The following is a 25,704-nucleotide window of genomic DNA, read 5'->3' as shown; positions in this document are numbered from 1 at the left end:
GAGAGATTAGAGTGGGCTACCCCCAGGGTGGGCCAGGGGAGCCCAGTAGATTCTGTATTCTGGATTCTAAAAACATTTTAATGAATGTTTATGACACTTGTGGAATGTTCATGGGATTAGGGAACCCTTTTGACATCAGTGGTGATTTGAATGAAAGTGGTCCTCATAGGTCCATAAGGAATGGCACTAGTAGAGGATGTGGCCTTGTTAGAGGAAGTGTGTCACTAGGGGTGGACTTTGAGGCTTTCAGAAACCCAATCTAGGCCCAGTGGCTTGCTCTCTCTCCCCGCTGCCTGCTGATCGGATATAGAAGTTTCAGCTACATCTTCAGGACCATGTCTGTCTATACACAGCTATGCTTCCCACCATGATGATGATGGACTGTACCTCAGAGCCAGTAATCCAGCCCCGATTAAATGTTATCCTTTGTAACAGCTGCTATGGTTATGGTGTCTCCTCACAGCAACAGGAACCCTAAGATGCTTTAACATTGTGGTGTACTGGATCGATCTCTCTTGTAGAATATTTCTTCCCATGATCCTCTAGAAAAGCCCACAAAATCAGGTCATGTCAGAGCCACATGGCAAGTGATAATGTGTAGGCTGTGGAATGAACAAGCTAACTGGAATTTCAAGGATTCTTAACCACAAAGGCACATGCTGACCATCCAGAGACACCACTGCTAATATCCAACTGCTGTGTTTCTCAGTAACATCTCATCTAACTCCTTGCCTAGCCTGTGCTAATATCCAGTGAGCAAAATCCCATTCTCTTTACCAGAAAACCCTGAACTATACACCCAAGAGACTTGGAGGAAAAGAAAATAGAGGATGCTGAGTCTGGGTTTTCAAATAAAAAAAAAATGTGCTTGAAAGTATGTTCACTGGGCTTGAGTCTCTCTCAGTGGTAAAGTACTTGCCTGACATTTCCCTGTGGGTTCAAAGCCCTGAATCACAGGCCAGGCAATGAAAACAAAGGCTTCACATGAAGCTGTGGAGAGCTGACAGCTCAGGAAAAGAGACCCACGCAAAATCCTGCCTCTCCTCCAGCCTTCCAGGGACTGTGAAGCCTCATTAGTCAACATTCCTTATCCCCACTCCCCACTGCATATTGAAATTTTACTTGGGAATTTCAGCCATGTGATACACACATTTAGGAATTGGTGCGTTGGTACCTTTAAAACTAGGCAACTCCTTCTCTCTGTGTCTTTCCTCAGGAGGTAAGCAGAGATGACTCCATCCGAGTTCATAAAACCTCTCTGGCTTGCAATCCCTTTCCCCCTCACACTGGAGGAAACACTAATTATTAAACAGCTTTTGACAGTTGGTAGCCCTTCAATTTGCCCTTTGAAGGAAAAGAAAAGGACTTAACCAGTCAGGCAGCTGTAAACATTTACCGAGGGCTGCATGGGTTAAGCACTAGAGACAAACATCCAAAGAACTTGGTCTGCGCCCTTGACAAGCTCTGTTCAGGGACAGAGCAGGTAAAGAGACCTCCAGGAGTGAGGACTATAAGCTCTGCTTGCAGCAAAGGCAGCGCGGGCAGACCTCTGCTTCAGTGTGCAACCCTGACCTGGCGCAGAGCCTGACACAGCAGAGAGATGTCAGGGAGGGAAGAACTAAGAAATAGATCCTAAGAAAGCTCAGAGTGTGAAGACAGTGAGAATCAAGAGACGGGCATGCCCTGGGATATAAAGGAGTAGTGGAGGATGTGAGGATAGCCCACAGAGCTTGGGTTGTTTTTTTTTTTTTTCCATAAGCAAATTAAGAGAAAGTTCTCCATTGCCTGAGAGCTACAGTCCTATGTGGCCTTACTTGATGGCGTGACCTCTTGATTTGGGTCATCTCTATTTATCTGTGACACATTTTATGCCCCTATACTGTAACATACAATATATGCCAATGTGGACACAATGCTTTTTCCTGTCAAACCTGAGACCAAGGAGAATGGTGATTACCTTTAATTCTAAGTTGATTAGGTTAAAGGCATTGGTGAAATTTATCTTTGGGTGTGTCTGTGAGGGCATTTCCAGAAAGGTCTACCTGAGGATGGAAGATCCGCCCTAAATGTGAACAGCATCACTCCCTGGACAAGGGGTCCACACTGGATGTAAAGGAAAAAGTGGGCGGAGCCCGAGCATCTGTCTCTCTCCATCCTCTAAGTGTGGGTGTAAAGTGAGCGGCCTGCTGCTGTGACCTCCCCAGTATACCCCCAAACTGTGAGCCAAAAGACACCCTCCTCTCTCAAGTTGTTACCTGTCCTCAATTTGGACAGAAAGAGTGATTTTAGGAGCGTAGACGTTGGGAGTCAGGTGGCACCGGTGTCCTGGCTTTGCCACACCGTCACTGTCTCTTTCACTGCAGCAAGGTTGCCATGCTGAGAGATCTGGCTGGTGTTATATCACAGAATGTAAGTAGGTACGTTCTGTGAGGATGACTGGGCTGCAAGGGGGAAAGGAGCAATAGGGTGGGAATCTGAGTGAGGATTAGAAGAGGATTTTTTACTTTGATTGCTGAAGATGGAGGTTGTTGAACGGAGCCTGAAGAGAAACCACTTCAAGTTGAGAAAGACGGTCAAGGCCTGAAAAAAATCATTTTTTGTTTGTTCAGAGAATTTACATAGAATGTGCCATTGTGTTTCTTTGATTCAGTACCACGCGCAGACAGAGATTAAGATAACTCGGCGGCTTCCTGGATGGATGTGGGGTTGGCGTTGTCTGGCTCCCCCTTTGCTTCAACTCTGAGAACATTCAAAATCAATAACGGATCTTGTGCTAATTACTGCTTTCTGCTTTGAAAAAATATGGTGACCAACGGAGACTTACAGGCAAAGGTCCCTCAAGGTGGGGAGGCTCGGCAGGAAGGGGTCAGAGAGGGAAGCTGGGAGTTCGCGTCTCCATCCATGCGCAGGAGGAGAAGAGGGAAAACCAGAAGCAGAGCAAGGGTTGGGCACCCAAAGAACTCAAGCTCCAGGAGTTCTTATGTCTTCATCTGGCCTCTGCAGGCACTCACATATGTATGGCATCCAGTCAAACACACCACACACACACACACACACACACACACACACACACACACACACACACACACGCACACACACGCACACACACAGTGGGGATCATAAATCTTTTACAAAAGAACAAATGCTTTTTTGCCTTCGAGACTCCCCATTCCCCCTGCCTGGTTTAATACCTTTCTGTCCAGTGAAGCTTCTGCTTCTGGCCAGTGAAGCATCTGCTGCAGGCGGCCTCAGATTCTCAGTTATCCTTTTCTCTCTCCACATGGGCGCTGGCTTTGCAGATGACTTTGGAAAGAGAGAGGTGAGTTGTGAGACTGAATGTTTGTGATTTATAATATGGAGCCTCTTAAAGCCAACTTAGAATTTATTTCCTCATTTATTTTCAATGGAGAACTACAAACACATAAATAAGGTAAAAATAAAACTTATGTTGCTTTTGGTTTTGCTCCTCTGGTCACACGAGCTACAGAACTACTGGTGTAATGGGCTCATTTGACAGCTGGAGGGAGAAATGAATCTGGTGTGTGTGTGTGTGTGTGTGTGTGTGTGTGCTTGCAAGAATGTGAGACTCTTTCTGAGAATGCAGACTGTGACAGCCAATCTGTGACACTGTTCAGTCACCACATTACTGTGACTTCTGTTCTCAGATGTCCTCGGTACAGATGTATCCCCCCCTGATCCTCTCAGGCATGACTGTATCTGCCTCAGGTCTTCCCTTCAATCCTGTCTCTTTGCCTCCTGGAATCCTCCCTCTCTTATTTTTCTTCCTCCCAGCACATCCCTAAGTCTGGTCCTGCTGCATCAGCCCTGACCTGCAGCAAGACTGGGAACTGTCCCCGTCTCCGCAGCAGCAGTTGTCAACCCCACCAGACCAATCACCACTCTTCACAATAAATATTAGCATCCCCCTTGCTCTCCCCAAAGGTGAAACCAGTGCATGGCATTCCGTAACAGGCACATGGGATCTCACGTACATGGAAAGGAAGAAAACGGTTAATAATTAGATATATGGGTCATTATAACACATCAATACTTGTGCATGGCTTCTTCAAAAGATGCCTGGACTTGATAAGACTTCCCATCCATGCTCTGAGAGTAATCTGTACACAACGGCACAATGCTACAATAGGCGATGTCCATCTTGCAAGTAATAAGGATGGTACAGTATTAGTGACCACATTCTCAGGAATACTTTTCTGTTCAAGAGAAATACTTTTTCTCTTGTTTTACATGAAGTCAAAACAGTATTTACTAAAAATGGGCACAGGGAATGGTGAGATGACTCAGTGGGCAAAGGTGATGGTGGTCAGAATTGAAGGTGTGAGTTCTATCCCTGGGACCCACTTAGTAGAAAAATAGAACTGAATATGGCAAGATGTCCTATGACCTCTACATGCATAGAACATACATAGGTGTGTACATGCACATGCACACACATACACACACACAGGCATGAGTAAATGTAATACGAATGTTGAAATGGTCACAGAAGGGCTAGGGAGATCAATCAGTCAGTATACAGAGGTGTGCAAGCCTGAGGACATGAACTGGGTTCCCGAAACTCATGATCTATAAAAAGCCAAGGGTGGTAGCTTTCTTTTCATCCCAACTCTTGAGGGACAGACACGCAGGGATCTCTGGGATTTGCAGACCAGACATTCTAGTGAGTTCCAGGCCAGTGAGAGGCCCTCTCAGTGATCAATATTTTTAAGACAATAAAAATAAAACAGTGGGGATTGATACCTGGAGTTGACTTCTGTACCCCCCACATGCTTACATGTATGTTCACACATGTGCTTACATGTATCTGCACACATGTGTGTACCCACATGCCATTATGAATGTTACTAACTGAAATGAGAGTCAGCAGAGTATAGGGTTGTGGATCCCATAGGTCATGGCCACTTGGGGAGGCATAATGTGGGGTGTTTGGCTGCCCCTGTCCCATGCTGCGCCGGGTGGGTTCTGAGCTGTAGGGTGGGACAGCCAGAGCTGGTTCAGGGGTCTGCAAGCCTGCAATGAAGCCTGGGATGTCTTGTTCTCAGCCTCTCAGACATCCAGGCTCTGCTAGGAGCTGAGGAAGAGCTGAGAATGGAGTGGGGGCCCACAGGCTGGATCTAGCCCAGGGTCATGGGAAAAAGGGGGGCTCCAGCTGATCCCATGGGGGGAGTCCTTGGCTTGTCTGGTGGGAGGCTTAGCTTGGAGGTGGTGGTCATGGCTGGGAGTGCAGAGAGATTAGACGGTGGCTTTATAGGCGAAGGCCTTCTCTATGGCTCCCCATGGCAGATCTCATGATGTCATAATCAGTGAAAAGAGACAGTCTGTGCTTCCAAACCATTTATTACCACGGTAGAAAGTGGATGTGTAAAATCAGAGCCTCCTTCTCAGGGTGGGCCTGAGGTTAAAAACCTTTTGCAGGGAGGAATGTCTAGAAGAGAGGCTTCTTGGCTATGCCCTCCAGGCCTCTAGGTACCTCATTATCATGGCAAGCTCCGTGTTGAGCCCACATGATCACAGGTGACGTCACATCTCTTTTCATATTGGCTTGGTCTGAGTTGTTAGGGATGCCTACATGTGGAGTGGTTTGGGGGTGTTGGCCCTATGTGACTGATGGCCACAAATCTATGCGGTGCTGCCTACCACTAGTGACAGAAGACTGGTGCCTGGGAGCAGGCAAAGCTCCTACTGTCCCTTCAGGGTCTCCAGGGCTTCAAAGCCTTTAGCTCAGCCGATGACCAGGCAACCTCTCATGGTCCACTGCCCCACAGCAGAGTTCTCTGGGGTTTTTCTTTACTGTGTGTATGGGGCGGGGATGGGGAGGGAGGGCACAGTTGCATATGTGTGTGTTTGCATGTGCATGCCAGAGGTCTATCTCAGCCTTCCTCCATCTCTTCCTCCATCAAATCTTTGACAAGGTTCCCCACTGAACCCAGTTAGGACAGGCTGCCTATCCTGTGAATCCATATCCTCCTATGCATACCTCGCCAATGCTGGGATTACAAGTACCTGCTTCACAGGTGGATTTTTTTGTGTGGGTTCTGGCATAGTGAATTCAGGTCCTCGGGCTTGCACAACAAACACTTCAACACTGAGCCATGTCCCCAGTCTGTTCGCTAAGCTTCTTGTGGGTACATAAATTTACCGTTTTTCCTAGAGTCACATAAAACATGGGAAAACCTTAATTTTACATACATTTTCTTTTAGCAGTTTCAATCTTAACTGTTTCCTTTTAAATAGTAGCAGAGTCGTGGGGAATGGAAAGATGCTCAGGGGGTCACAGTTCTTCAGAAGAGCAAAATGCTGAGAAGTGATGAGAAAGCCACCTCCAACGTGCTGGTTAAATATTAGTACATGACTTGTAGGCAAACTCAGTGTTCAGACAATTAAAATAGATCATTAATTTGGAAAAAATGTACAAGTCAGCTACTGTAGCAAATGTGTTTTGAAAAATTACGTTCCTATATAGCTATCTCTCTTTATGATCTGTCTATGTGCATGCATGTGTGCATGTGTGTATGTGTGTGCATGCTTGTGCTTGTGTGTGTGTGTGCACATACGCATATATGTAGAGAGAGGGGTGGAGATTATACTGGTCACTTCTGCCCTTGCTTTGACAGGAAGTAGCTTTAGGAAGGAAAGTTTGATGTAGGCTGCCAGTGGGCAGCTGGCCACATTGTATCTGGTTCCTTTCTTCATTTTTGTGCAGTCTAGAATCCTAGCCCGAAAAATGATACCACTCATATAACATCTGCCTCCCCACTTCAATTAATCTAATCTAAAACATTCTTTTTAGCCGTGCCCAGAGATGTGTTTCCATGGTGACTCTAAGCCCTATTAAGTTGACAATGGAGATAAACCATTATAGATATTAAGTGTATATAAAATCTTGCGTGTATGTTTAGACTAAGAATAGACAGTAGACGCCAAGTTCTATATACACTGAGTGTGTGTGTGTGTGTGTGTGTGTGTGTGTGTGTGTGTGTGTGTTCATTGAGAGCTGCCATGGGATAACAAATTGAGGACAGAAAATTGGGAATGGGGTGTAAAGACAAAGCAGAAAGAGAGCCTAGAAAATTCTGTGAGTTTTCCTTGCCCTGTCCTTGGTGTTCTGATGAAAATTTCCTCTTCTGTGGGCATTTCACTCTCAACGTCCAGAGGCCATTCACAAAATCCTAACATTCTTGCAAGGAGTCAACACACCTTCCTTTGCCCTCCTGTGTGCTCATGACAGCCTGCTCTGATTTGCTGCAGAGTCCTGACTAAGGTTGGCCATGTTTGATGGTGTCCCTTCTTGCCGGTCATAGAAGGATCAGTTTTTCTGGAGCCTTCCTGACATCTTAGTTGTCTTGTTGCTTGGTTGTGGATATAATTTGACAGATGATCCTGATATCCTCAGGAGAATCTGCTTTGCCTCAACAGGCTTCCAGTGAGCCACCCCTCTAGAGGAGGATGTCTGCAGATACGTAAACAGAACTCTTCTTAGCACTGTAGGCAGGTTTTCAGGGGTCTTTGGCATGCTCCGTTCATGGCTTAAATCATAGCCATATCGCCATACTTCAAGACCTTGTTCTTCAACCTGTCAGGGGCATTTTAGAGATGATCTTTTGGTTGCTTTAATGTACGCTTGTGTGCATATACATGTGCAAGTATGCAGGCGCGCATGTGTTCAAGAGAACTTGCACATCTCCTATTTTGGAGAATTCTGGTTCTGGTTTTCTTTCAATCATACTTGGCAATAATGGGATACCCAGCCATTCTTTTGGTTTGTGATCTAAAAAATATTTATTTCTCTAAAGACAGACAGTGTTTTTTGTTTGTTTGTTTGTTTGTTTGTTTTGTTTTGGGTTGGTTGGTTGGTTTTTTTAATTATTTTATTTTGTGTGTATTTGTGTGTTGTTTGTGTATACGTCTGAGCATTGCATGCTTCCATGGTGCCCATGAAAGCCAAAAAAAGAAGAAAAAAAGCACTGGATTCCCTGGAACTGAGGTCCAAGACACTTGTAAGCCAATTTGTGGATGCCACAAACCACATCTGGGTTTTCTGCAAGAGCAGCCAGTGCTTTTAGCTGCTGAGACGTCTCTCCAGCCCCAGATTTTGTTTATTTTTAAAAATTTAAAAAGTAAGGTCCTTTTGGAAAAATTGTGGTACACAACTGATTACATTCTTGAAAAATTATAGTTTTAGGAGTGATTTGCATTTAAGGAGAAGCTAATATAAACATCAATTTTATTTACTTTCTATTTTATTTTATTTGGATTCTCTCTCTCTCTCTCTCTCTCTCTCTCTCTCTCTCTCTGTGTGTGTGTGTGTGTGTGTGTGTGTGTGTGTGTTTTCACAGAGAGAGAGGGACTAAATGCACATGCACATGTGGCCTTGCAGAGATGGGAGATCAACCAATGGTGGTGTCTTTCCCTGTAGCTCTTTACCTTGGTTTTTTAAAGACAGGAGCTCTTCACTGACCTGGGCCTTACCAAGCTAAGCTGAGCTGGCCAGTAAGTCCCGGGGATCCATCCGTCTGTCTGTCTGTCTGTCTGTCTGTCTGTCTGTCTCCATCTCCTTCATGCCAGGATTTTAAACATGTACCACCACACCCAGCATTTTCACATGGGTTCTAGGGGATCAAACTTAAGACTTCATGCCTGCATAGCAGACACTTTACCAATTGAACTATCTTCCGTGGTGTGAGTGTGTGTGTGTGTGTGTGTGTGTGTGTGTGTGTGTGTGTGTCTGTGTGTGTATCCACTTTATTTTACACAACGCTGTAAGTCAAAACCAGGGCCTTTTTCATTCTAAGAAAGTACCAAATGAACCATCCCCAAGTCCTAAAATCCTACAATTTTCATATCTACTCTTACTTTTAAAAAAACTATTATTCCCCCATGATTCTCTTTTGTCTGTTCATTCAAGGTGTTCATGTGGTAGTCAGTCCCAACCCACCATTCAATCCCAGGAATCCCTGTGATCTACCAAGAATAAAAGCCTCTGTCTCCCTACTTGACCTAGAGAGCAGGGGTAGAGGTGAGCTGTGTCGGGGCTGCAAACCCGTGTGTGTCTGGACTGTGTACAGTTAAGGTGTCTGGATACATCTTGCCATTTCCCTGGATGACACGGGGCCGCTGGCTCCTTGCCTCTCCTGAGGCTTGCGTGGCCTGGAGACTTTCTCTCTTCCTGCGCATTTCCAGTGCCCAAGGTTAACTTGTGAAGCTGTTTAGGACAGGGAATGGGGAGGCAGGCCCGGGAGGAAAGACTGCAGGAGGCAGGGCTGCAGAGGAAGAGGTGCCCTTAAGCCTAGGGTGGCCTGTGACCTGTGAATCCTCTGAAGGATCCCAAGGGTTCATGGGAAACATAGTCATTACTGAGAGTGGACTTTCTGCCTGGCCTTTTAGGGCAGTGGTGCAACTAGGATTTGCTTTTTATTTAGAGGAAATAAAGGATTGTGACATTTCTTGAGCACCTGCATTTACAGGGCAAAATTCATATCCACAGCACAGCCATTAGAGAGATTGCACTGGGCACAATGAGGATTTATTGTTGCAGGATTAAGAATGGTCTCTGCTAAAGGGTGGAAAAAAGTTCCCCAATTATCTTTGAAGCTCTTTTGCCAGTACCAAAGCTGCCCCCTGCTGGTGGCTCTGCTCATTGCTTTGTTCCTGCATGGGAATTGACACTTAGAGCTGTGGATAGTCCTGTGGAGAGAATGTACAGAATTGTAGGGTAACCGCCATCAGGACCAGCCAGGGAAGCAGTGGAGGGAATTCTCAAAGGATCAACCTGCTCCTTCTTTTCCCATCAAATGTGCATGTGTGCCTCTGTGTTCTTCTGCACATCTCCACAGCAGCCAGCTCTTCCTCATTTGCCTCACAGCTGCACCCTCCTCCAGTTCTCTTGCCCAGTCTCTATCTGTCTGTCTGTCTATCTATCTATCTATCTATCTATCTATCTATCTATCTATCTATCTATCTATCATCTATCTCCATTCTATCAGAAGAAAAACTGGAGAAAGAAAAAAAAACACTACATAATTGTGTGCTGTCATCTATAAAAACCCACAGTTATATTATATCTGGCAAATTCGGCATAGTTGTGTTAAGTGTGGGTGTTTGCATAGTTGTGTTAAGTGTGGGTCTTTGGGTACCTCGGTATTTGCTCACTGTCAGCAATTGATGAATGTCTTCCTGCTGGTATCCATCTTTTCTTTCTTTCTTTGTTTCTCTTTCTCTTCTTTCTTTCTCGGGGTAAGTCTCACGATGTAGCTTAGATCACCTGGAAATATCTATGTAGTCCCAGCTGGCCTCAGTCTTGGAGATCTGTCTTCCTCTGTCTCATGCATGCTGGCATCAAAAGCATGAGCCACCACCCTTGTTCCTTTGAGTCTGGGTCTCCTGGGTCTCGGCAGCTTCAGTCTTGGTCTGCAGACAAAGAAGACAATGGACTTCTGGTCCTCCTTCCTCCTACCTTCCATGTAGGTGGTACCACTATATCTAGCTTATACAATGCTGTGCATCAAAGACAGGGCCTTGTGTATGCGAGCCAAGTACTCTATCAGATGAGCTGTATCCCTGGCCTTCGGTCCTGGAATCCTCACATCCCCTTTTGATCTTTACTATTTCCACAGTGCAAACTGCCCCCAAATGCAGTTGCTGATTGCAGAATTTGTGTGGCATTTAAGCCTGGTTGTTCCTATACATCACACTTATTCTAAGATAGTTTTGTATTGTTAAGTGTGTGTGCTGGTATGTATGCGAGTGTGTGTGCATGTGTGAATAGGCAGTAGAGGGACCTGGCTTCCATGGAGCTGGAGTTAAGGAAGTTGTGAGCTGTTAGACAGGGATACAGGGAACCAAACTCGGATCCTTTGGAAGAGCAGTATGTGTTCTTAACCACTAAGCCATATCTATAGCCCCTATGCTATAAATCCTTAATAAGTTGAGATTCATTTGCAATTCTGAAAGTCAGAAGAGAGTATGTAGCCTTCCACATAGTTGTGGCTACACTGGACATCACTGACAGACAGTGGGGGCAGATTGCTTAGAAAGGGCAAGTGATATCATCTTGGGTCAGCTCTGCTGTATATTGTATTAATTTTTAGCAGTCAAATGATTTTCTTGTCTCCCCCTCTTGATGGATTGTGTCTCTCTGTGTACTTAGCTTTCTCATATTTTTGCATATTTGCATTTTGAAATCAGATATTTTCCTGATAAATGTGAATGGTGATGTGAGAATACTGTTTGTTACCTGGCATGCAAATATAGCCCTCAACACAATGCCTCTTTTTATTTTAATCTTGTTGGATTTTTCTTCTCTGTACAGAAGTTTTGAATTTTTTATGTATTCAAATCTGTCAGTCTCGTTCCTCATGATTTATTCCGAGGCGTCAAAGCTGAAGTTACTGTTGTTTCACAGACCTGATAAATATTCTAATCCATCTCCTGCTGACTTACCATCAGTCAGTATTCTGTGTTTAAGTCCTTCATCTATGTGGAGGGTATTTTTGTGTACAAAGTAAAATATTAATTCGATCTGATTATTTCCCCAAATTAGAGCAGAGATGTTCCAATTCAATTTATTAAGAAATGATTTCCACTAATATCATAGTTGGTATTATCTGTGTACTATATTTTTAAGAAATAATTGATTCTATTTTTGAATACCCAATCTATTGTAGTGATTCACATTTCTGGTTTGGGGAGTCAGGAACTGTGGGTCTTTGAAGAATATTGCTTTATAATCTGTAATCAGCCAAAAGTACTTTTTTGTTACTATTGTTCTTTTGTAGTGTTTCAAATTTTTTAAATTAGACTTACTCCTTCTATTTTATTTGTAAGTATTTTACCCACAAGTATCTAGTGTGCCTAGTGTGGGCCAGATGAGGACACTGAAGTCCCTAGAGCTGGACTCACAGATGGTTGTGAATCACCTTGTGGGTGCTGGGAATCAAACCCAGCTCCTCTGCAAGGATAACAAATGCTCTTGACCTTGGAGCCAACTCACCTGCCCCATCAAGGGTGTTCTCAATTTTTTGCATATGTATTTTGAACTTTAAACAGTTTTCTTGTCTTTTATTTTTAAAGGATACTTTGTTAAGATTTCTGGTAGAGTTTAAGTTACCACCTATGGAGATGACTAAACACCTTAGTAACTCTGCCATTTACTGGCTGTGACCCTGGACAGTCTGGGCGGTTACGAAGCATTTCTTTATGTGTATGATTTCGTCTAGAATATGGTGAAAGTAGTGGCTGGGGGGAATGAATCAGCAGTTAAGGGAGCTTGATGCTCTTTCCAAGGACCAGAGTCTGGCTCACTGCACATGTTGTTTCAGCCCCGGGGACTCCAGCTCCCTCTACTGGCCTTTGCAAGCAAATTGTATTCATATGCACAAACTCAAATCCACACAGACATTCACATATATACATAACCAAAAATAAAATCATATAAAAAAGAACATGAGGTGACTCAGCTGGGCATGGCACTGCATTCCTGGAATCCTAGTACTCTGCATAAGGAGGCAGGAGGATCGATTGGGACTTCAAGACCAGCTTTGAATATGTAGGAGGTGCAAGGCCAACCTCTGCTGAAGGAGACTCCTGCCTCAAAAACCACCCAAACGAAAATAGGCAGGGAGGGCTGGGGAGATGGCTCAGTCAGTCAAGTACTTGAATGTTTGGTCCCCAGGGAGGATGGCATTTGCTCACAACACTGAGGAGGTAGCAAGCGGCAGATTTCTGGTGCTCGGTCAGCAGACAGCCTACCCTCCTCAGTGACTTTCAGACCAGGGAGAGACACCATCTCAAAAGAAATGAGCTAGAGTTGGAGATTCCCAGTGGATAAAATACTTGCTATGGAAACAGGCTTGGCATTCCCACCAACCACAGGGGAGTTAGGCAGGTGAAACGGTTTGCCTGCAACTTCATCCTCAGGAGGCCAAAGCAGAGCTAGACCAGCCAAGCTGGTGAGCTTTGGGTCTGAGAGATCCTGTCTCAGTAAATACGGTAGAGAGCGACCAAGGATGATGTCTGCCTTCGATCTCTGGCCACACACTGTGCACAGACACATGCATCTATGAACATGTATATACATGGACGTTTTAAACATAAAAACCCAGGTAGACAGGGCTAGAATAATGATAAAGATATCTCATCTAGGTTACACATGCATGCATACACACATGCACATGCCCCCACACGCACATGTGCACCACACACACACACACACACACACACGTAAAAGTACACATTTATCCAAGCATGGTGATACACACCTTTAAGCCAGGCACTTGAGAGGCAAACACAGGCAGATGTCTGTGAGTTTGAGGCTAGCCTGGTCTTTCTCATAGTGAATTTCAGGACAGCTAGGGCTCCGTAGTGAGACCCCTATCCCAAAAGCAAAACATCAAACACTTTTCACATACTTGGACCCATATCCCAATCATGTAATTTCATTAATAAAATGTTCGTCGGACTTCTTGGGAAAACTATCATTATGGTCTGTGTTTTACGAATGATGTAAAAGATGAGAGACCATGTTGAGTGGCTCTTAGTTAGACTACAGAAAGAGCTGGCTTTGGGCTGTAGAAGATGGCTTGCATTTTTTTATTTTGATGCAGAGTATATATAGTATAATATCACAGAAATGTTGCAAAACCAAACTCTGATTTGTTTTCGCATCAACACTAGACTGGGAGAAATCAGGTGTTAGAAATGACTTCCTGTGGTTAGCCTCTTACTGTCTAGGCAGAGAAATGGCCTTGGCTTTGTAATGGCATGCTGTACCTCTTCTGAGAGGATTGTGTGCCTGTATGTTCCTGGACATCACGTGAGAGAGATAAGCTTTGAGCATTTGTCAGGCAGCTCTTCTTTTAACAGTGCTGGGAACTGAACACAGGACCTCAAGTACAGCAGGCCAGCCCTCTGCCACATCTCCAGCCTCCACACAATGCATTTTTACCTCAAATCTTGGTCTAAAGTCAAACATAAAATTGTTTTAATAATTGATTTTAAGATGAATATACTTCAAATGTAAATACAAATAAATTTATATTTAGTATATAAATAGTAAGATACATCAGACTTTTAAAACATTTATTATAGTAAAATTTTTTATGCTCTTAGCATAAAATGTGTGGTAAATAAAATACTTCACATCCTGTAATCCTTACTCAGAAGTTTAAACTTTATCTAAATAGGAATAGCCTTTGAAAGGTTAGTTCTTTTTGTTACAAAGGAAAAAAAATCAGTGAGAAGGTGATTTCTCTTGTATGCATTGTTTTTATTATTTTTACATTTTCTTAATCTTCAGATTTCTTAATATCATAATTTAAAATTGGCAGAAAATGTTCTCACATTTACAAGATATTTACACATACCTACATATGTAAGCATATACAGTTATATACAAATCTGATACAAAAATGTCCTTAAACATGTGTTCAAAGTTCTCATGAGATTTTTCTGAAACTTTGTATACTATATGAAAAAAACAGGTGAAAAACATACCTGAATTCTCCAGTGTGACAGCTGGTTCCCACCCTACAATCAGACACTGGATGTTTAAATACTGTTTTGCAAGCCTATAAGCATGCTTTACTCAATATACGTTATGTCTTCTGATTTCCAATAAAAATGTAACCATATACTATGGGTGTATGGGTACATGGGTGTGTACGTGCATGTGCACAGGTACATGCATGTGTACTCAAGCCCCTAACACCAGGTGACTGCTAGTGGGAGACCCGAACCACTCATTTTGTCAATGGGCCCATGTACCCATGTGTCATGGGAGTTTGGGAAACCTTTTCATACCTTGTATTAGTCAGGGTTCTCTAGAGTCACAGAATGTATGGGTAATCTCTGTATAATAAAGGAATTTGTTGATGATTTACAGTCTGTAGTCCAACTCCCCAACAGTGGTCAGCAGCAGCTGTGAATGGAAGTCCAAGGATCTAGCAGTTGCTCAGTCCCACAAAGCAAGCAGGTGAAAGAGAGAGAGCGTGAATCTTCCTCCAATGTCCTTATGTAGGTCTCCAGCAGAGGGTGTGGCCCAAATTAAAGATGTGTGCCCCCACGCCTGGATCTGGGACTTGCCTTGTCCTGGTTGACCATGAACTCAGAGATCTCCCTATCTTAATCTTCTGGGATGCATAGCCAGTCTGCCTCAAGATCTCCATGCGGAGATCCAGGTCAGAAACTTATATCTCCCAGCCTCCAGATTAGGCTCACAGGTGAGCCTTCCAATTCTGGATTGTAGTTCATTCCACATATAGTCAAGTTGACGACTTGAATAGCCACTACATACCTAAAATCCACCAAATGAATTTATACAGATCCAATTTGTATGTGTGTACTGGTGTGTACATTGTTCCTCAGGATTCCATCTCTCTTGTTATCCAAAGCAGGTTCCAACTCTGAACCCCAGGTGATCATTTGTCTCTCCCTTCTCAGCAATGGGATAGCAGGCATGTGCCTCCACACCTGGCTCTTTTTTACACTAGTTTTGGGGTGTCCTGTTCAGCTCAGGTCTCCCTGCTGTCTGACTACCCACTGAGCTATTACCTTGAGCTATAAACTCTACAACTGGACAAGGAACTTGGATGGACTCTAGCTGCCATCTCCCTGGAGTCTCTGCTCAGAATTCTTGTGAAAGTCCACAGTGCAGTACCTCTCGGGGGGATCCAGCCAGTGTAGAAGGCTGGGTCCTATGAAATTAGTAAACGGAACACCCACATAATACCTGCTTGACATGATGGCTGAGGTCAGAGGCTCTTCCCTCAGTGCCCATAGGAAAAATGATGTGTTATCTCCTCTGTGATTGGAAGAAGAAATCTAATTGCAAAATATTTTTATGGGCTGTGTTCCGCATGGTAAAGTTTAATCCTTGTTTGGCCGGTTTGAATTAATATCGTTCACATTTTTACTGGCCATTGATTTTCGAGTAGGGCAGCATGGGAAATCAACCTCTAATCCTGCTAAGCAAAGTAGGACTGGCTGCAACGTTCCCTTTCTCTGCTTCGTTGGATGATTACTGTCCTGTTTCCTGTAACTATAGCTTAGGTTCTAGCATCTTTCCGTAGTCCCTTGTTTCTCATTTTTTAACATTATGAATATAGTAGAATTCTGGAAGCAGTGCATGTATTCAGTGTAAAGTCAAATTATCAAGGTTACGTTTTTGCTTCTCAAAATTATTCCAAATGGTATTCTTTTAAGAAAAGATTTATTTATTTTATGTATATGAATACATTGTTGCTTTCTTCAGACACAGCAAAAGAGGGCACTGGATCCCATTATAGATGGTTGGGAGCCACCATGTGGTTTCTGGGAACTGAACTCAGGACCTCTGGAAGAGCAGTCTGTGCTCTTAACCACTGAGCCATCTCTCCAGCCCCCCAAATGGTATTCTTTAATACAAAACCTCTAGTAACTTGAAAAATTCCCAGAGTGACTGTCAATCAACGCCATGGCCATCACAGTTGCAAAAAGTTTGGTAGTTATTGTGTGTGACTTAGTGAGAGGACACACACACACACACACTGAGATTGTGTGTGTGTATGTATATGTGTATATTGTATTTCTGTGTGTGTGTGTGTGTCTGTGTGTGTCTGTGTGTGTGTGTGTGTGTGTGTGTGTGTAGGGGGTTGTTGGCCTGGTACATGGTCATCAGAAGAAAGAAACAGCAGAACAAATTTGAAAACATCCTTGAGGTGTCTCTTGTTCATCCTATCTGTGTAAGGGGTTATAGAAAGACTTGGTTTTGGTACAGTCTACTAGCTGTTGAAACATAATAGTTAGAGCTGAAGGAAAAGTTTATGGCTTGAAGAAGACAGATGTAGACTGTTCCTCACAGGAAGATTTAAGTCAAATGGCAACTAAAGGAGACAAATGATGGAGGAAGAGGAACACCTACAGATGAAGTCTGGAGTGCTAAAGGAAACACAGGAAAAGAGCTATAGCTCTGGTAATGTGTGTTGCTATGGCAATGAAAGAAGTGTGTCCTGACAGGTGGAGGTGCACATTTTTCAGGAGGATCAGGAGTTCAAGGTCATTCTCAACTTACTGTGAGTTTAAGGCAACTCTAGATGGGGCTGGGAAGGGGACAGATTTTAATCCTCAAAGAAAGTTAAGTGTGGAGCACTTAACAAGTTAGCTGGGGCAGTGTCTACCTTTTGATACAAGTTGTGCCTTCTGTTTCTAATACAGCAAACTCTTTTTGGAGGAGAAAATTTTCCATTTTGCCTTCATTTACTGTCATGATAACACTGTAACACTGTCGATCACAGAATAGTGAGCATGTGTCTCTCACCCCTCTGTAGGGAAGAGGAAGATGGCAGGTGGTTACCTTGTGTCACACTTACCTTATGTGCCTCCATGTCAACCTCTTACCCTCTTCCTTGAACCTATGAACATGAGAAGGGGGTTCTGAGGGACTGGACAGGGGTACAAGAACATTTCATATCTCCGTCCTCTCATAGCTACTAATACTTGCTTAATCAAAACAAGTTGGACAGCCAAGCCCAACTAGCTGCAGGGTAAAGTCCAGTGTCCATGGTCTGATGAAAAGCAATTCTGCCATAGAAGGGAAGACATGAGGTGATAGTTCTGAAATGAAACTGAACCCACCACATGCTGAGATGGTGTTTGGGTCAGGTTTTGCAATACAGAATTTAAAAAACAAAACAATCCCCTATAGATAGCGGTCTGTTGTGGTTCAAGTGAGATCTGTGCTCCACAGGCTCATGTATTTGAACATGGGGTCTCCAGTGTGTGCTGCCATCTGGAGAGGTCATGGACCCTTTAGAGATGCTAGAGGAAATCTGTCACTTAGGGTGGACAGTCAGAGTTTATGATGGTCCCTGTGCACTCTGGTTCCCATAGGGGATTGAGATGTTATCCGCCAGCTCCCTTCTCCTTCCACCTGCCGCCATATCTCCCATGCTTTCCCAACTATCATGGGTGCTAGCCCCTGAATCTTAAGTCAAAATGATTTTTTTCCTTGAGTTGCTTCTGGTTGTGGTGTTTGACAGAAAAAGAAGCAACACAGGCAGATAGTGGTAAGACTTCATGTTCTGATTTCAAACTCAGCTCCTTATCTAGCAGGGGTATTACTCATGCTTCAGTAAAATGACTGAGCTCAAGGCTAAAGAGATGGCTTTACAGTTGAGAACTTTGGCTCCTCTGGCAGAAGACCCAGTTCAAGTCCCAGCACCCACATGGCAACTAACAAATCCAATACTCTCTTCTCATCTCTGTGGATGGTGCACTCACATGGTGTACAGACCAGATAGCATGTAAACATACACATAAAAATCATAAAACTTTTTTAAACGACATAAATTCATAAGAAACTAACAGGAACAGTGACTCAAAAGAATACTCCACACTGGGTTGCCCAGCAAGCTTTGCACTTGACTGTGTGGCCGCCTCTAAACTCTGTACCCCAATGCTGTGCCCGCCCTAGATCCCATCACCACAATTCCCCACTAGACAAAGAACATTCCTCCCTGATAAGCTGCTTCTCCCACTTACTTCTGAAATGAGGACACATGGAGTTACAACAAGGCAGCTGTCAATCATGCCAAATCCCTGAGCTGTAAAGGAATTTGGAGCACTGTCTACACTGGATTGAAAGATACTTTGGAGAGACTCCAGGAAAATGCTGAGCCAGACTGTAACATCTTCCACTAGAGGCTCAGAAAAAGACTTTATTAAAGGGTTGGCATTTGTACCAGGTCTTAGGAAGGGCTGCTTTTGATAAAGATGGCAAAGGATCCATGGAAGTGGTTTGTGACCTTTTGATCAGGGAGCAAGTATGGAGAAGACTTATCTGATGGAAACACAAGGGGATAGATACTCTTGGACAGGGTCACCAGGATAAAGAATCCAAGGAAAGGTGTGGGGAAAGGGCTTAGTTGGGAAATCTGATTTTGCCCACATTATAAAAAGCTTGGTATGGAGGTATAGATTACATATTTGTAATCCCAGGCTGGGAAAGTGAGTGTGCTTGCTGAATAACCAGCCTAAGCTAATTATTAGGCTCCAGGCCAATGAGAGACTATGTCTCTCAGAAATAAGGTGGACAGGTCCTGAGGTGTCTTCTCACCTCTGCATGGATGCATGCATGCTTTTAGGAAGAGCAATCTCTCTTCCCATCAAATGTTCATATTGTTATTTACATTTAATCTCTATCTCCAACATCCCCAGAGTTGGGTGTGGGGCGAGTGGACCATGCCTCCAGACAGAAGACTGGTAAAGAGTAAGCCCAAACCCCATGAACCTCAGAATTGAGTGCAGTAGCTGTGGGCCAGCTCCCTGCCAGACTCCCTGCTCTGGAACATGTGACCATGACACCCAACTGAGAGGACAGTGTCAATCAGTCACTTAACATAAAAACCTGGAGTTCTCTATGCTAATGAGGTGTCTAGATAGACCATGTGTTCACCCAATGAGCTTCTCTTCCTGGGCATTCCTTCCCACAAAAGCTATTTAATCCCTGGTTCACCCTGAGTAAGGCTTATGCATTCACATTTGCCATCAAATAAAGCAGTTTGGACAAGCAAGAACTGTCTTCATCATGGATTGCCTTGAGGGATCCTGGAGTCTCCTAAGTCTCCTGGAGAAGGCCTTTCTCCCAGCCCCTCAATACTCTCAGCACCCACTCAAAACCAAATAGGGTTCAGCACCCTCCTCCCCAAACACACTGAGATTTGGAAGAAGGCAGAGCCAGCATCAGAGACAAGGAGGAGAAAAGTGATAAACTAAGGAGAGTATCCATCAGGGGTCAGAGTGGTCCACTAACCCACTAAGAAAGGGCTTCACCATAGAGACGGGTGTTTAACTCAGACTACTACAAACATAGAGCCCTTAGAAAAGTGTCACCAAGTACTAGGTTCAGACGCAAAGTCTGTCGTGTAGGCAGAGGTTTCGAGTTCAAATAGTCTAAGGGAAAAAAAGCCCTCCACCATCATCCAGATTTGATTTTGCTCTAGGCTCTGAAAACAAACAAATAAAACTATCTTATAAAACCTTCATCGTGAAATCACTTTATCTGCCCAAGCCTCATCTGTAACAGAGCTTTAATAATACCTAGTTCCTGGAACAGTTGAGAGAACAAAGTTTAAATTATTGAAAACTGTGTGTCTTAGTACACATCAGAGCTAGCTATAAAAATCACCTGCGTTTTCTGTGGCTCGATATCAGCCCTGCCGCCTTAAGCTCTGGAATTTCTCTGTTTTGATGATTTGTCTGAACAACATTGCTGCTAGAGTGTGTGGTGTGTGTATGTGTGTGTGTGTGTGTGTGTGTGTGTGTGTAAATTTCTAGTTCCATGCATGTGGTGTGTGTGTGTGTGTGTGTGAGTGTATGTGTGAGTGTGTATGTGTATGAGTATGTATGGGTGTGTGAGTATGTGTATGTGTGTGTAAGGGTATGAGTGTGTGAATGTTTGTGAGTATATGTCTATGTATCTGAATATGTGTGTATGTGTGTGAGTATATGTATTTATGAGTGTATGAGTGTGTATATGTGTAAGTGTATGTGTGTAAGTGTATATGTGTATAAGTGTGTGTATATGTGAGTATGTATGTATGTGTGTGAGTGCGTGTGTATGTGTGTATGAGTGTATGTGTGAATATGTATGTGTGTGTATGTGTATGAGTGTGTGTGTATGTGTGTGTAAATTCTAGTTTAATGCACGTGGCATGTGTATGTGCTCCTGTGTATGTATGTATATGTGTTTGTATGTGTGTGAATTCTAGTTCCATGCATGTGGCCTGTATGTTTGTGTGAAATTAAGAAGTTGCTATAAGGTGTCTTCCCCAATCACCCCCATCTTATTTTCTTCCATGATTTATTAAACATGGAAGTTGCTGATTGGCCAGATTAGCTGGAAAGCTAGACCCTGGAGACCCCTCCTATCTCTTCCCCCAGTCCTGGGGTTGCTGGGACTACAAGTGCACGCTAGCACACTCAGTCTCTTTTGTGGGTGCTCAGGATCTGAACTCAGGCCCTAATGTTTGTGGGACAAACACTTCACAGACTCAGTCATCTCTATCCAGGGCCTGCCCTCTCATCTCCTTTCAAATCCCCTTTCCACTTTCAATTCAAATGTCCTTGCGCGTCTACGGCTTCATGGGCTCCTGATGAGCTAGCGCCTCGTCTATCCCCTGTCCACTTTTGCTAACTAATACCTTCCTGATTTCTTGCATCAGCTGAGCTTTAAATGTCAGACAGGTTGGGTTGATCTCAGAAGCTATATTTGAGAGGAATGACATCCATGAAGAGAGATTTGATAGTGGCCAGGAAGTCATTTCGTACTCTCCCTGTGAACGTGTCTTGGAAGCAGAAGTGCAGCCGTGCCCAGCGTTCTGTGAATGGAGGCAGTTTTTCTGCTGAGAGGGGCAGCTTCCAGCCCTCATACCGAGGTCAGCTCACAGCAGCTTCTCAAATGGCTCTGGAAAAGCTGAAGGAAGCTAAAGGGGGAGTAGAAAGCTACCCTTGATGATGCATCACATATGCACATGCAAGCGCACACATGGGCGTGAACACACACACACACACACCCCTTCTGCCTGTGTCACTCCCTCTTCCAGAACACATTTATAGGCATACTCATGGGGGACCATGGATTTGCTATTATTTCACAGAATAAACCAGGCAACTCAGTGGTTGCTATAGGTTGCTGCTATCTTCTAGGTGGTCCTTCTGGTTTGGACAGCCCTGTTTTTTTATGTCTGCAGTTGACTGTGGGTCAGGAGGTAAGCTTTGCAGTTATTAAACTACTTCGAGCTGGTCTGGGACAGTGGGGCTCGCAGCTGTGTAATCTCTCACCCTCTGACAGGTAATTCAGGCTGGTGGTCCTGGGACAGGAAGGACCCAAGAGGACAAGGGAATATTTGTAAGAAGTCCTGAGGTCTGCACTCAGAACCAATATACCATCACTAATGCTGTTTTCTATGGGCTGAGAAGTTTCTACAAAATAACCCAGATTAGGTGGAGAAAGAATCTGTCATGTCTCTTGATGGCGGCATTTTAAATCAGGTGGCAAAAAAGTGGTGTTGGGCTCCAGATGCGGTTCTTGCCCACAGTTTGAATCCTGAGTGCAGAAGACCAGCTGCCTCACACCCCTGGACGTCTGCCTCTCTTACCATGGAGGGCTGTACTGCTCAAACTGTGAGCCCAAATAAATTCCTCCTCCTTTAAGTTGCTTCTTAAAATAATGTAAAATTATGTGCATGCATGCATGCGTGTCCCTGTGCGGGTATGTGCAGGTGAGTGCAGGTGAATTCAGGCACCCACAGCGGACAGAAGTGGGTGTTAGAGTCCCCAGAGCCTCCCATCGTGGGTCCCCTAGAGGAGCAGTCAGCACTTTTAGAGGCTGAACAATCCCTCCAACCCCTTACGCTGCTTCTTGCCTTTTGTCATAACAATGAGAAAAGTAACTAATATTGTTAGATAACACTGGGATTGCAGTTATTGTACGGTAAAGACACTTGACTTCATAACTTTATACAGTGCATAGTGTTTTGTGGCTCGATCAATGTTTCCATATCTGCAGTCTGGGTGGCTATATGTAATAACCCTATAAGGTCACACTTTGTTTTTATTATTTGCATTTTACATGTGAGGAAACAGAACAGCATGAGTTGATGAGTTGAGCAACTGAATATTTGAAGACAGTGAGAACCTAAACTTAACTCTTTTGTTACCAGGAACAACAGAGAGAGCCTTAAAAACATTTCAAGGTTTTTTTTCCATCACAGCATAACATTTCTGGACACTATTTTCATTCCCTTCACTCATACATTTATCATATCTGCACTGAGATTATTTGGGCTGTCAGGCTATGGATGAGGAGGGCTCCCTTCCTTCTGGTCAAGTGGAAGATGCAGACAGACAAATATATAACCACACCCCTGTGTGCATTCTCTACGATTGGTGTCTCTTAAAGAGAGAAAGGCATGGTATCCTTCCTCAATGGTATCTCTCAGGGTACAGGCCTAAGAAGTTGCCAGAGAGAAGGAGGTGTCTTCAACTACTCCCTTATCAGTACTCAACAGTAGAGCATTTATCTAGCCAGTGGAAACTGGGTTTAGTCCCAAAACCCACAAAATTAAGAAAGCTCAAGAAAACAAGCAAGCCAGAAATCCTAAATTTATTTGTATTTATCTTGTGAGTGAGTAGTGTATGTGAGTAGTGTGTGTGTGTGTGTATGTGTGTATGTGTGTGTGTGTGTGTGTGTACATGCAGGTGTATGGGAGTGTCGAGCACAGGAGCTAACATCTGGTGTCTTCTTCAGTCTCTCCTTACCTTATATTTTGAGGCAGGGTCTCTTACTTGAACCCAGAACTTGCAGATTCAACCTTCTAGCTAGCCAGGTTGGTCAGCTGTGTGGATCCCTTGTGTGGTAGTTTGAATGTGCTTGGCCCAGAGAGTGGCACAATTTGGAGGTGTGGCCTTGTTAGAGTAGGTGTGGCCTTGTTGGAGGAAGTGTGTCACTGTAAGTATGGTCTTTAAGGCCCTCCTCCTAGCTGTCTGGAAGCCAATCTTCTTTTTGCCTTCAGAACAAAATGTAGAACTCTCACCTCCTCCAGCCCCACATCTGCCTGGATGCTGCCATGCTTCCTGCCTTGATGATAATGGACTGAACCTCTGAACCTGTCAGACAGCCCCAATTAAATGTACTTTCTAAGAGTTGCCTTCATCATGGTGTCTGTTCACAGCTATAAAACCCCACAACACCTTGTCTCTGCCCTCCTGGTGCTGGGATTCTAGACAGGCTGCCATTACCACCTGGCATTTACCAAGGTGCTGGAGATTCACACTCTGGTCCTCTCAGTGTACAGGAGGCCTGAATCCATCTCCCCAGCCTCCCTACATTGCTCATAGTGGTGTCTTCTTCCAAGACTCTTGTTATTTTAATAATAAAAACGCTACCTCTCTATTGAAACAGGCTGATGGTTCCATTTGGCCAGCATCTCTATGGATCTTCCAGCCAATAAATAATCACTTCAGGCAAATGCAGTTGGGGTAGACTCTAGGGATAGACTGAGCCCTTTTGATGGTATCGGAACTTTAAACTCGTGTTGGGGGAAACTGTACTAGATAGTCAGGACTTATCTGTGGTCATTGTTCCACAATGGCATCTGTCCTTTTACTCCCTGAACTGAAGGTCCATTCTTGATACAGATGATAATAATTCTCTGGGCTCTCTCAGGAGCATACAGCATAGAATCTTCTATGGTGACGCTGGAGTGACTTTCCTCTGCTGCGCCTTCTCGAAGAAGCCTCTTGGACTCTCCGTATTTTACGTTTCATCGGTTAGCAGATTTGATTGCTCTCAAAGCATATGTCAGAGTGTTTTTCAGAAAACTATGTAAAAAGAAAGGAAGGAAGGAATGGAGGAAGAAACAGGGAGAGGAAGGGAAGGGATGGAGGGAGGCAGGAGGAGAGAGAGGGAGGGAGGGAGGCCACCACTACCCTGTGGTTATTGGCCCTCAGCAAGGTGAAGATTCATCTTTTAGTAAAATCCCTGATAATTTCATCTTCGCTTGCCAGTTTCTGTCTGTTCATCTCAGCAAACAAGCCAAAGCTTAATTTGCTTCATTGGTCTCAACTTTGACAAAACCAGAGCTCCTGGCCAGTAAAATTTCATAGGCATTTAAAAAAAAAAAGAAAAACAAAATAAAAAACTTTTTTTGGTATCCTTGGCTCATTTACATTTAAATATCCCCTACACCATGAAACTTAAGCATTTATGCATGGAGGTGACACACTCCTTACCGTCCCTCAGGTCAGCTGTGGGATCCGAGCCCCAGGCTCCTGATGCTCTAGGCGGTCCTTGCTGGCTATGGAAGGAAGCGGGCGCTGCCCTTTCGCACGTCCATGTGGGATGGAGGCTTTGTGCTGCTTCTCACTACTGTTGCACCACTTTCAAAAGGAAGCTGCAGAATGCCCTTTCTCTCCTGGAGAGATCTGATATTCCATGAAAAGTGTTACTTTATCATTTGTATATAGTTACCACTTTTTCCCAAAGACAACCCTGAGGGCTTCTCTTTACATAGCAATAAAAACAGAGCAGCCTATTCCCTGACCCTGCACAGCACTGGGCTCTGTAACCCAGGGAAAGCACACGTAGAGGGAGGGCTGCACCCTTGAAAGACGAAACCGACACACTGCCTTTTCTGCCCTGTATTGGAAGGGTCTTCCAAGGGGCTGGGGGGAGGGAAATAGGACGTTAGGTTTTGCTTCCAATTTCCCAGGACACTCAGTGCAGGTCGGATTGGTGAAGAACAGGCTCTTTCCAGATGGGACTCTCTACCTGGAGAGCGGCAGGAGATGGCTCAAAGAGCCCAAGCCCACAACTGCATCAAGCTGGAAGCTGATCTGTTTCCAAAGGCTCAATGGCCGCATCTAGTTGATTAAAACAATTTGCTCTATGTTGTAAAACAATGGAGAGCCCCAAACTAAAGCTACATTCTGCTTAGTAGGATGTGGTTGTAGTTAGCAGGTCCCAGGGAATGGTGGGGTGAAGCACAAGATGGATTTTTGCTAAAACCAGGACAAAACAGAGTTATTTGGGCCGTTCAACCTAGAAGACTGAGGTCAGTATGGCCGTAAGTCACTTCCTTGCCCATGTGAGGAAACACCGTGTCTGTTTATGGGTAGTGGTGGTATTATATTTCTGTTAAAAGGAAGCTG

The 25,704-nt window shown here is 44.2% G+C and overlaps 1 protein-coding gene and 1 long non-coding RNA gene across 2 annotated transcripts in view; one reads left to right on the top strand and one right to left on the bottom strand.

Moving 5' to 3' along the window:
* Positions 1–25,704, top strand: part of Gadl1 (glutamate decarboxylase like 1) — a 141,020-nt gene that overhangs the window by 95,882 nt on the left and 19,434 nt on the right. The gene's annotated exons all lie outside the window — the stretch shown is intronic.
* On the bottom strand, positions 7,493–23,422 carry LOC127688432 (uncharacterized). Its single transcript, XR_007978698.1, has 3 exons — positions 23,314–23,422; positions 10,155–10,428; positions 7,493–7,594 (listed from the first exon to the last, which is right to left on the bottom strand). It is a non-coding gene; the product is annotated as an uncharacterized LOC127688432 (long non-coding RNA).

The sequence above is a fragment of the Apodemus sylvaticus genome, chromosome 7, assembly GCF_947179515.1.
Source record: "Apodemus sylvaticus chromosome 7, mApoSyl1.1, whole genome shotgun sequence".
Lineage (NCBI taxonomy): Eukaryota > Metazoa > Chordata > Mammalia > Rodentia > Muridae > Apodemus > Apodemus sylvaticus.
The sequence above is the reverse complement of the archived record's forward strand: the minus strand, read 5'-3'. Positions and strand labels throughout refer to the sequence as shown.